This window comes from Dipodomys spectabilis, unplaced genomic scaffold, assembly GCF_019054845.1.
Source record: "Dipodomys spectabilis isolate Male_0828 unplaced genomic scaffold, ASM1905484v1 ptg000241l, whole genome shotgun sequence".
In the NCBI taxonomy this organism is placed as follows: Eukaryota; Metazoa; Chordata; class Mammalia; order Rodentia; family Heteromyidae; genus Dipodomys; species Dipodomys spectabilis.
In genome coordinates, this window is record NW_024870918.1 from 5,656,252 (window position 1) to 5,668,655 (window position 12,404).

The 12,404-nt window shown below is 41.9% G+C and overlaps 1 long non-coding RNA gene across 3 annotated transcripts in view; it reads left to right on the forward strand.

Moving 5' to 3' along the window:
- Positions 1-2,130: 2,130 nt before the first annotated feature.
- Positions 2,131-12,404, forward strand: part of LOC122124702 — a 45,109-nt gene continuing 34,835 nt past the window's right edge. The window contains exon 1 of one of the 3 annotated variants that reach the window (XR_006150614.1): positions 2,131-2,213. This is a non-coding gene — a long non-coding RNA (uncharacterized LOC122124702). The remainder of the gene's footprint in view (positions 2,214-12,404) is intronic. The other 2 variants (XR_006150617.1, XR_006150620.1) reach the window with 2 other exon arrangements.

Here is a 12,404-nt window from a genome sequence, read left to right on the forward strand (position 1 = left end):
TCTCAAATGCAATGCTAGAGTCTCTTCTTAAAATGCCTGTCAGACCAGGTGCCAGTGGCTCACACCTATAATCCTCACTACTCAGGAGTCTAAGATCTGAGGATCACAGTTTGAAGCCAGCCTAAGCAAGGAAGTCGATGAGATTTGTTTTGTTTCAAAAACAAAATCAGAAAACTGGAAGTGGATGTGTGGCTCGAGTGGTAGAATGTCAGCCTTGAGTGGAAAACTAAGGAAGAGCATGCCCCCTGTGCTTAACTAAGCCCCAAAATTAGGCCCCCCCCCAAAAAAAGCAAAACAAACAAACAAAAACCCCAAACAAGCAGATCAGGTCACAGCCCTTCTCTCCACAGAACTCCATAGGGACTTTCTCGTCTGGACCAACTGTGAAGTTTGTCCAGTGGGGGACACGCGCACATGCCATCTTTGCACTTCAGCCACCGTGCCTTGCACACTGGGAAACTAACCAGTGTGCTCCAGTCTTGAAAGCATTCTCAGAGGCTCTTCCTTTTCCCTGAAGCCATTTCTCCAAGATCCCAGCCTGGCTCTCTTCCTGCACCTTCTCCAAACAGCCTTTTATCTTCAACCCCAGCTGTTATCAGCAACAATTTCATCCATGCTTTCTGTCTTTCTCCTGCAAGTCTTATCCTCAGTTTCATTCTTGGCCTAGGTTTTCCCTGTGGAAAATGATGCTGGAGGCGACCAGTACTCTATGCCTACTCACTCACATTTATCACAGTGTAGAGCAAAGCTTCTTTCCTTCCCCCCTGTGGGGCTACTGTAAGTCACATCTGGGGACCAATAACAGAAGCCAACAGATAATTGGAGAAGATTGGCTCCAAGTTATAGGGACTCCATTCTTTATAGGGGATAAAGAATGTGTAAGGAAAGTTTGTGTTTTTAAAGTCAGGATTAGCAGAGTGGTTTGATTGTTGCAACCAGTTGGAATCTCCAGGGGGTGTGTGTCTCCTTGGATTTGGTCATATGCTGAAGGTTGACAGGTGGGATTTGTTAGGAAGGAAGGAGGGTAAGCTGGGTGCTGGAGAGGGAGCTGATGCATGTAGGCCACCCTGCAGGTTCACGTCATCAGAGATGGACTTTACATGCTGAAATCTAGTCTTCCACGTTTCTTGAATTTTCTGATGCATGTCTCTAGTTAGGCTGCGTGTCTCCAGCTAGCCAGCAAGCCCCTGACGGCCAAAAGGAGAAAGAATGAATGGATTTATTCCTTGTAATGTAAAACTTCCATACAGATGGAAGCCATGGTGCATTCTCTGTAGGGAGGCAGTGTGGTATACCAAGTGAGTCCTTAGTCTTTGGCGGGAGGGTGGGGGGGTAGGGGGGTGGAGGGCGGGGGGGGGGGGGATCAAGCTCATTGGATGCTATTATTCTGGTTCTGGTTCATGCATTAGTTTTTCGAAATGGACAGATTATATAGACTTTTAAAAAAATTTCACCTGAAAGCAGTAAAATGTTACCTAATTCACAAGGCTGCTGTGGGTATAAAATATCAGTGACATAAAACTCGGAGTTGAAGGCCTAGTATTGAATGGACAGTGCCATGGTTTTTCATAACATCATGTTGATGTCACGGACTGAAATAGCTGGAGAATGGACTTGGGGGAAAGTAGTTTATTTGGAAGGTGACTTCAGGTAGCAGGAAGAGAGACACAAAGAAGGAAGAAAAGCCAATATTTGGGAGTATTATTTGAAAGCTCTACAGTAGAAATGCTTCTTAGAACTGTCCATCTGAGCTGGCTATAGGCTCATGCTTATGACCCTAGCTACTCAGGAGGCTGTGATTTGAGGATCACAGTTAGAAGCCAGCCTGGGCAGGAAAGTCTGTGAGACTCTTATCTCCAAAGAATCACCAAAAAAGCCTGAAGTGGAGCTATGGCTCAAGTGTGACTACTCTAACTTTGAGCAAAAAAGTTCAGCGATAGTACTCAAGCCTTTAGTTCAAGCCTCAGGACCAGCACAAAAGAAAAAAACAAGAAGAGGGATATATCATTAGGAACTAGATTTTCATTGGTGAAGGGTTGTTCTAGGACTACGAACTCTTCTTCTTTGCCGCCTCCTAGATTCCTGACTCTGCAGCTTTGAAGAATGCCTGGGAGCAAAAAGTATGTCCTGGAAAGACTCTGTGTGAAGCTTGCCCTCCGTGTAAGTATTGAGTGTAATAGAAGGAGCGGTGGATCGGAACGTGTGTGGTAGAGGTAAGCAAAGCATCTGTTATAGTGCTCGAAGTCTGTTAGCTATTATGGTTAGATTAGATTACTTAACTCAATACTTCTGATGTTTTACATGAGAATCAACCGGGAAATTTTATTAAAATGCAGGTTTTGATTCAGTAGGCTTAAAAGGGGCCAGAGTTCTATATTTTAACAAGCTCCTGTATGATGCTAAGATGAATAGTAAAGATTTATTTAATTAATGCACTTGATCATGTTCCTGCTATATCTCAGTGTGTTCGATATTGTTGAAAAATCTTGTGGTAGGCTGAAAATAGCTTTCCAAGGATGTCCACATCTCAGTTTCCAAGCTTTGCATATATTACCTTCCATAGTAAAAGGCGCATTTCAGATGTGACTATGTGAAGGATCTTGAGATGAGGTAATTATCTTATATTATCAGAGTAGGCTGGATAGAATCACAAAGATCTTAATAAGACAGAGGCTGGAGGCTGGAGCAAAGATGACTCTGTGTCAGAATATGGCAGTTTTTAGAAGCCTAAAAGTCAGGTGCATGTTCTTCCCAAGAACCTCCAAAGAAATGCAGTTCTACAGACACTTCAGCCTTCCAAAACTGTAAGCTAATACATTTGTGGGATTTTTTTTTTTTTTTTGTCAGTCACATCCGACTACTTTGAGTCACAGCTCCACTTCTGGTTTCCTGATGGTTAATTGGAGATAAGAGTCTGGAGGACTTTCCTGCCTGGGGTGCTTTCAACCTGTTATCCTCAGATTTCAGCCTCCTGAGGGGCTAGGATTACATGTGGTAGGAGCCACAGGCACCCAACTATTTGTTTAATTTTAACCCACTAAATTGTAGTGTGTGGTCTCAACAGCTAAGGGAACGGATACAAGCATGAATTAAATGAAGTCTAGATGGGTTAGGTGAGGTTAAACAATAATAGCAAATGATCCCCAAGTCTCAGTTGCTTGAGATAACAATGATCTCTCCGTTGCTCACAGTGCATTTAACCAAGGACTGGCTGAGGTGTCTGTCAATTCAGGGCCCAGATTGATAGAACAGCCACCATTTGGAACACTGTATTTGTAAGTCCCACTTAAATCTCATATGCTGACATCTCATCCTTAAGGAAAAGAGAAAGCACGACTCTCCTCTATGCCCAGAAGGCAGAGAGCTAGAAATATTTGCCAGTCTACATCTGGTGTGGCTGAGTAAGTCATTATATATAGGAAACCTCTCATATATAACTACTATAAACTCTGGATAAAAGATTAAACCAGCAAAATACTTACTCTAGGCCTCTGGAAATGGAAACAAGTGGTCGGAAGAGAAGGTCCTGGGTAGGAGAAAAGAGTGAACATGGGTCAAAGGATAAAAGCTTTTGCTGATACATTGGACAAGTTCTAGGTATCTAAGGAACAGTATGTGTAGTGATATAGTAGTCTATATGTATATATATATATATATATATATTTATATTTATATGCTGGCATTTCTGGAGTATGGTTCCAGACCCCTCCCTGGATACCAAAATCTGAAGATGCTTAAGTGCTTATATAAAATGATATGGTATTTGCATATAACTCCTGCATGTGTGTGTGTGTGTGTGTGTGTGTGTGTGTGTGTAAGTGTGTGTACCAATCCGGGGCTTGAGGATTTTGCTCAAGGATAGTGCTCTACCACTTGAACCATAGCTTTATTTCTTCCTCTTTGTTGGTTAATTGGAGATGATAGTGTTAAAGGAAGCCCACTAGGTAGGAAGCAAGGGATTTCAAATGAAGTAAGTGAAGTGTAATAGATTCCATGAAGGTTGCAAATAGTACAATTCTTTTTTTTGGGGGGGGGGTCCGGTCTGGGCCTGGGCACTGTCCCTCAGCTCTTCAGCCCAAGGCTAGTGCTCTACCACTTGAGCCACAGCACCACTTCCGGCTTTTTTCTTCTTGCTTATGTGGTGCTGAGGAATCAAACCCAGGGCCTCATGCATGCAAGGCAAGCGCTCTACCACTAAGCCACCTTCCCAGCCCCCTAGAATTCTTATATAACTGATTTGTTTAAGAAATTCTATGGTACGGGTCTAGGAAGGTGGCTCAGTGGTAGAGTGCTTGCCTTACATGCATGAGGCCCTGGGTTCGGTTCCTCAGCACCACATAATCAGAAAAAGCCGGAAGTGGAGCCGTGGCTCAAGTGTAGAGTGCTAGCCTTGAGCTGAAGAGCTAAGGGACAGCACTCAGGCCCAGAGTTATCCACGACCAGGAAAAAAAAAAGAAAAAGAAAAAAAAAGAACTTCCATGGTACTGTCTTTGGGAATTGCCAAAAATAGTGTAGAGAATTACTCTCACCATGTTGAATTTGCTAAGGACTCCTGTAAAATGTTGACTAGAAGTAGGGAACGTGGGCCTTTTTGCCTTGCTCTCAATTTTATCAGTGATCAAACAGGTAAAATTGCTTTCCACAAAGTTTAAGCCAATTTGAACTACACTTCAGTATGCGGGGTTGCCTAGGAAACAATAAACAGTGAGTATGATGTTAGCTGCAGATCTTTTTGTGGATGCCCCTTATCAGATGGAAAACATATTCTTCTATTCTTTATTTACAGAGAGTATCATGAATGCGACAAGTGCTTTCTCTGTATCTGCAGAAATGATCCTATGCCTCCCTGGCCTTTATTATCTCTATCATCTACCTGTCTATCTATTTATCATTTATTTATTTTTCAGTACTGGGGTTTGAACTAGGCAAGTGCTCTACCATTTGAGCCATACCTCCAGCAACTTTCTTTCGTGATGTCCTTTCCATGTATTGACTTAAAAAAACTCATTTCAGTCATATAATACATTTCTACTTCTGAATGTCATGTTGCATTCCATTCTATTGATATTTGTCATTTGTGTCTTATAAGAGAGGAATTGTGGGATATTTGGGAATTAGATTGCTCCCAGTGTTCTGCTATTTCAGACAAAGTTGTAGTAGACAACATTTTTATCTATATCTCTTCCCATGCTACCATCCTATCCTTAGTAGAAATCTTTCACGGTCCAATCACTGAGTCTATGGGAAAAGATAACTTGAGGATTTCATTATTGTGTCAGCCAATACATCTTCAGGAAAATAGAAGCAATGCTAATTTCTTAGACAGAGGACTTCATTTCAGAAATGGCTGTTCTCTTTTGAACATTACCTTTATAATAATATCGAAAATATACAAGGAAACAAATGGTGGTTGTTGCCGGAAGAACTGAAGGAGGAAAAAAGGAAAGGTGAATAGTTACTTAAGGAAGTTACTTAAGTAGGTACTTAAAGAAAGGTGGAAATGGGTGGAAGTTGGACATCCAGGGAGAGGGAGCAGCAAGTAGTAGGTTCCAGAGATTGTTTTGCTTGTAAGGAGCTGAAGAAGTGGAGATAGTGGGGGGGGGGGGGGGGGAAGGGCAAGAAAGGTGGGCACAGGCCAGATCTCAAAGGACTCTGAATACAATGCCTTTTATCTAAGAGAAATAGCAAGCCATGCAGGTCTTCTGTTCAGGAGACATCAGCTTGACTTGGTGGCACATACCTATAATCTTAGCAATTAGAGGCCGAAGCAGAAGGGTCATGAGTTCAAGGCTAACCTGGGCTGCATAGTGGCATGAAAGGATACCTAAGATTTCTATTTTATTTTATTTTATCTTATTTTTTTTTTTTTTTGGTCCGGTCGTAGGGCCTGAACTCTGGGCCTGGGCGCTGTCCCTCAGCTCTTCAGCTCAAGGCTAGCGCTCTACCACTGAGCCACAGCACCACTTCTGGTTTTCTGAAGATGAGAGTCTCACAGACTTTGCTGCCCGGGCTGGCTTTGAACCGCGATCCTCAGATCTCAGCCTCCTGATTAGCTAGGATTACAGACATGAGCCATCAGCTCTTGACAGTAGATTTCTTCTTTGGATAACTGTGAAAAACAAAATTTTTAAAGGCAAGGATAGGGGACTGTACTGCAGATAAGTTGAATCTGGGATCTCTGTGGTCAATCAAGTGTCTAGTACACAGTTGGATAATTTCTAGCCATTCACTCCTCACCTTATATTACTTTATTACAGGTTAGCAACTCAGTTAACTTGTAGGTAAGTCCTTTTGTTTTCCTGACAGAGAGGTTCATTTCCCCTTACGTGGAATTTATGTGCTTACCTAAACTTCATCCTCCTTTTGCATGAAGCATTTCCCCTGTGTCTTCAGTACAGCATATTTGTCTCATTAATTTTCAAGTTATCTGTTTACTCAATTTAAAAATGAGATTAGATTAGATTATGAGCTCTAGGCAGGATTTGTGCATAATTCATGTCCTCTGAAAATAGTAGCCCAAGACCCTATTAAATGACTTCAATACTTTTGAAATTCTGCTATTAAATCAAAAGCCATTGTATGGAAATGAAAACAACTCTATTCTTTTCATAGGAAACACTGTGTTGCATCCTACCCCCAAAATAGCCAATGATACTCACAGATAGAAAAATACATTAAGGGGCTGGGAAGGTGGCTCAAGTGGTAGAGCACTAGCCTTGAGGTGAAGAGCTCAGGGACAGCGCTCAGGCCCAGAGTTCAGGCCCCACAACCGACAAAAAAAAAAAAAAAATACATTAAGCTGGATGTGGTGATGGATGCCTATAATCTCATCAGTTGAGAGTTTGAGGTAGGAGGATCATGATCTGAGGCCAGCCTTAGCTGTATCATAGTGAGACTTTGTCTCAAAACAAACAAGAAACCAGCAACCATGAAAAGGAAAGGAAAGAAAAAATATATACCAGCTGAATAATGAAATGACTTACATAATAGCAATTCAGAAGTTAATTTATATATAATGTAACACATTACTTTTTTTTACATTTTATTTTATTGTAAAGATGCTGTACGGAGGGGTTACAGTTACACGAGTAAGGTACATTTCTTGTTGAATATTGTTACCCACTCCATTGTTGTTCTTCCACTATCCCTTCCTCCCCCAATCAATGGTTTCTTGTAGTTACTTTTTCCTTCTTTCTTTCTCGTTTTCACTGAGAGGAGCTGAGAGGTCACTGTCCTTTCCAGTATATCCTAGGATCCTGTTCCATGTCTCTCCATAAAGACGAGGCTTTCTTGGTTTCTTTCCCTTGTGTGTATGTGTGTGTGTGTGTGTGTGTGTGTGTGTGTGTGTGTGTGTTTCTAGAACGGGTTCAGTTTGGAGTATCACCTTCTTCATTTTAATTCCTGAGTTGTCAACTGGAAGGTGGCACATTTTTTCAAGGGCCAAGATGGTGGAACATTTCCACTGTGTAAAAGAAAATACAAAAGAAAGACAAATAGACGGAAATATGTGGCGGAGTCCTCTGCCGGGAGAAAGAAGCCCATGCTGATGTGAGAAGCGTGGGGCCTGGCAGTCATGTAATGGTGGAGAAGCTGGGATTTGAAGAGTAGCCAAGTACACAAACTGGAACCTGGGTAAATTCTAGTGCTCGTTCAGTGCATGCTGGGTGCTGTGATGGGACTAGCTCATTTGAGTCCTGGATGGCCTGCATCGTAGAATAATTCCAATGATTGTACATCATGGATTTTGAGGACTGTGTGTGTGTGTGTGTGTGTGTGGTATTTGGGATTGAAGTTGCTAGAGCCTAGTGCATGCTAGGCAAGCATTCTACCCCTGAGCTATATCCCTGTCTTTCTTTTCTCCCCTGTCATTCTGTGTCCAAGGCTGCCCTTGACTTCATGATCTTTCTGCCTCAGCCTCTGGAGAGATGGGATTGCAAATGTGCGCCACTATACTGAGCTTGGAACCGACTTAGTTCCAAAGACTGTTGGTTTACCAGGCGGGGCACAGGCTGCTTACTTTCAGATTGAGGACTATGGTGGTCATGGGAGGATTATACAGACTTGCAATAGAGCAAGAGTGAAAAAAAAAAAAAAAAGGAAAGGTCCAGAAGAATTGTTTGTTGGTATACTTTTGGGAATGATGGGGTGTACATAGTGCTTCGCATGTTTTTCTTTTTTGTTGGTCATGGGCCTGAACTCTGGGCCTGGGCACTGTCCCTCAGCTCTTCAGCTCAAGGCTAGTGCTCTACCACTTGAGCCACAGCGCCACTTCCAGCTTTTTCTGCTTATGTGATGCTGAGGAATCGAACCCAGGGTTTCATGCATGCAAGACAAGCACTCTACCACTGAGCCAACTTCCCAGCCCTGCATGTTTTTTGTCTGATGGAAGAAGACTAAACTTACAGGTTTTATGGTAACAGCCTCTTTGATTATGCAGTAGAAAGGCAGAAACAAAGTGAATGGTGAGTAATGGACTTTTTCACACCACCTTTTACCTTATTCATTCATCATGACCTCCTCTTTTTCACTAAAATATCTTTGTGTGTGCATGTGAACTTGCCCACTTAAGGTTGCTTAAGGTTGGTGCTCTACCACTTGAGCTACACATCTCTACTTCTAGCTGCTTCTTTCTTTCTTTCTTTCCTTCTTTCTTTCTTTCTTTCTTTCTTTCTTCCTTCCTTCCTTCCTTCCTTCCTTCCTTCCTTCCTTTCCTTCCTTCCTTCCTTCCTTCCTTCCTTCTTTTCTTTCTTTCTTTCTTTCTTTCTTTCTTTCTTTCTTTCTTTCTTTCTTTCTTTCTTTCTTTCTTTCTTTCTTTCTTTCTTTCTTCTTCCTTTCTTTCCTTCTTTCCTTCTTTCTTCCTTTCTTCCTTTCTTTCTTTCTTTCTTTCTTTCTTTCTTTCTTTCTTTCTTTCTTTCTTTCTTTCTTTCTTTCTTTCTTTCTTTCTTTCTTTCTTTCTTTCTTTCTTTCTTTCTTTCTTTTTCTTTCTTTCAATTTGAAAATGCTAAACACAGAGGGGTTACAGTTACATACCTCAAGCAGAGTATATTACCTTTTGGACATTTCCTTCCAGCTTCTTGCTGACGAACAGAATGTAAGGATCTCATGGACTTTTCTGCCTGAGCTGGCTTTGAATCATGATTCTCAGATTTCAGACTCCTGAGACACCTGTGCTTAACTACCCAAAGTAGCTTCACAATTCAGAAACGTGAACTTCTAAGATCCTAAGAATTTGACTTAAAGGAAAACAATTACTTTTTCCTAGTTTTTCGAAGACCTGTGTCTTGTTGTAAGAAGTCAGGATTAGTGTTTCTTCTCTCTCTAATATATGATATATAAAACATAATATATATAAAATATGTAATATGTTATATACAATTTTGTGCTATATTGAAGCCGACCCTGAGATGGGGCCCCAGCTGGTATGATTCCATTTTGAACTTTGCCTTTGTTTTAGGGATTTTAGACTCAACGGCCCTAGTTCCTGGAATGAAAAAAAATGCATCTGGTCCTCCTCCCCTTAACAACCTAACCCACCCTTGATTGTTGAGTTAAAGACTGACACATAAAGATAGGTTGTAATCAATTGGCTGCACCACTTGCTTACGGTAAAACCCTGCCTTTTGCACTATGGTAAACTCCGCCTTTTGCCCACCAAAAGGTAACTAAATTTGCGTGCCATTTTAAACCAAGGTGATAAGCTGGTATAAACAGCCATTACAGACAAACTGTAACCTCATTGGCCACCTGTATGTGTGGTCTGGTATGACTGTACAATCCCATTGGTCACCTGCACGTGACCAGGCTCGACCTCCTGGATTTTTCCTTTAAAAACCAAAGAATGGAGGCCGCTCAGGATCCCAGTATCAGCTCCCCAGACTGTGCAGGGTAGGAACCTTCTCAATAGAGTTGCTTCTTTGTTAACAACTTTGTTGCGGTGGGCTCTGTCACTCCGGGCGACTAGGTGGGCTTGCCTGCCTGAGTAAGGGTCTTCCTACAATATTATGTAATATGTTATATGCTATATATTATGTTATAAACTTATAAATTATATAAATAATTATAAAAACTATATAGAATATTACATACTCTCTAATTAAATAATATATATTATACACAAACACACACTCATATATTTGTGCCAGTATTGGGGGCTGGGCACTGTCCCCGAGCTTCTTTTGCTCAAGGCTTTACCACTTGAGCCACAACTACACTTTCACCTTTTTGCTTGGTAGTTAATTGGAGATAAGAGTCTCAGGAGCTTTCCTGTCCCAGCTGGCTTCAAACCTTGATCCTCAGATTTCAGCCTTCTGAGTAGCTAGGATAACAAGCGTGGGCCACTGGTACCTAGCTCAATATTTTAGTATAGAAACAATTGGTCGCATCCCAGATCAATGGTTTTGTCCAAGAAGAAGGTGCACAGCACTTGCTTGGTGGCTTTACAAGTAGCCTCTCCTCGCCTCTCACCACGTGGCCACACACACATCATTTGGAATGCATATTCCCGGTGAGTCCAAGGGTCAATTGATCTTTACAAGTTTGTTTTGAACATTTTGAACACGTGTTTACTGAACAACAGTTCTGTCTACTTTTCTTTGACTGGAAACCACAGGACAAGTGATTTAAAAGGACAAAGAGATCGTTAAGCCCCGTGTCACGAGGGTCAGTCTGTGATAGTAGCTAGCCACTGCCCCAATCCTTTGGTCAGGCATGCAATTGGAGGCAACATTGAGAAAACTGTCCTCTACTTAGGGGGAACATGTGGACCTAGATCGAAGGTTACTGTGCTACAAAGCGCAGGCTTTGAATTAATGTCTGGCACATTCTTGCCCCTTGCATGAGTATTGTTTCCATGTAAATAGACAAGTTTGTGTCTTGAGGCATGATATAAAACTAACATGGACTTCTGGCAAGATTTGTGTTCCAGACTTCTGCATCCATGACTTATCCTTGCTTTAATGATACTAATGGTAGGCAAAATATAAAATGAAAAGAAAGAAATAAACATAGCTATCCTAAAAAAAGATAAGTATTGGCCAATCAGACGTGGAGGAGAGAGATGAGGAGCGTTGACAAGAGTCCTCTGGGTTCTTGTGGGTTTCGTGCTCAAACAGAAACAGTTAAGAAATTAAGTTCTTTGCCACGTGAGATGGCACGGGGCTGTAATCCCAGGGCTCTGGAGGCTGAGGGAGGAGGATTAAGAACTGAACACCAGGGCTGGGAACGTGGCTTAGTGGTAGAGTGCTTGCCTAACAGGCACAAAGCTCTGGGTTCGATTCCTCAGCACCACATTAAAAAAAATGGTCCTGTGGCTCAAGTGGTAGAATGCTAGCAAAAAGCAGCTTAGGGATGATGCTCAGGCCCCAAGTTCAAGCCTCAGGACTGGCAGAAAAAAAAGTTCAAGAATTGAACACCAGCCTGAGCTGAAACAGTAAGACCTGCCTGGAAAAAAAAACAGAGAAAGAAAAAAAGAAACTGGAACCAGTGCTGGCCCAAAATGGGGTCTAAAAGTGTCCAGGGAATGCCAAGAGATGCATTGTTGAAAAGCAGGTAGTCCTGGCTCATCACATTCTATGCCTTTAAAGAAGCCGAAGAAGAAAACAGTCACTGCTTAGGTGGTAGAGGTAAGGTAGCCAAGGAGGGAGGGAAGCACATAAACCCTCTTAGCTAGGACCCAAACCAAGCCACCTACAGCAGCATCACCAGATTATTCTAGGACATCTGTCCTGGGATTAAAAAAATCCCAGTTATGAGTCCTCAGATCTGGGCTATGAACTGGTGATTGCAAGATGGCAAGATTAGAAATAGAAAGGAGAGAGAAAGAAAGTAACACAAATTCCTATTCAAGTCAAACTCTCAGTGAATTTACAATGAATAGGAGAGCTGAGTATGGTGGTCCATACCTGTAATCTCAACACTAGGAAGGCTGGGGTAAATGGATTATAACCTGTCTGGTTGAGGTCATGACTCAAGTGGTAGAGCACCTGCCTAGTGCAAAGGCGCAACTTCAAACCCCAATCACCTGGCAATTCACAAACTGTAACTTTAATGATGCTATTCACAGGTAATTTTCTAGGCAAGTTTAAATCTTAAGAAAGATAATTCTTTTTTGCAACAACTACCAGTAGAATAGTAAAAGACATGAAATGAATTCATTTCATAAATCAAGAAAAACCAATAGAACATAATGTCAGAAATAACATATCAAATTGTCAGAAATAACATATCATTGCTTTTGCCATTGTATCATTAAATATGAGTTCTTTGGTCTAGTGCCTTAGGTCGCGGAGAATGCAACAGACAAATGTGAATGGCTGCCGGGCGCTGGTGGCTCACGCCTGTAATCCTAGCTACTCAGGAGGCTGAGATCTGAGGATCGTGGTTCAAAGCCTGCCCAGGCAGGAGAG